Genomic DNA, 415 nt, shown 5'->3' with positions numbered 1-415 from the left:
GCTAGCTTCCTCTTAACCTTCTTTAGTGATTTCCTGTTAGAAGAAACATGTTTTGCCTTCTCACCCTCTTCTACTTTGAACAATTCGAGACGCTCTTTGGCATTGGAAATCAACTCCATCTTCTTATCTTCATGCGCTTTGTCAACAAAATTAGAGTGTTCTTGATCATAAGAAGTAGCATGATCAAAAAGAGAATCTACCAAGCTCTTCAATGGTGAAAGATCTAATAAATTCATCTCACTCATCTCCTTGAAAATCTCACAAATATCATCTTTGTAAGATGAAATATTGTCTAGAGAAGTTCTGGAAAGTTTTCCACAAATCTCTTCCCAAAGACCCAAGATGTACTTTCTTTTGTGGTTGAACACAACACCTTTCCCTTCGAAGACAGACATAGCTCCATTACTCTTTGGAA

The sequence above is a fragment of the Solanum tuberosum genome, unplaced genomic scaffold, assembly GCF_000226075.1.
Source record: "Solanum tuberosum cultivar DM 1-3 516 R44 unplaced genomic scaffold, SolTub_3.0 scf00468, whole genome shotgun sequence".
Taxonomy (NCBI): domain Eukaryota; kingdom Viridiplantae; phylum Streptophyta; class Magnoliopsida; order Solanales; family Solanaceae; genus Solanum; species Solanum tuberosum.
Note: the sequence above shows the minus strand (reverse complement) of the source record.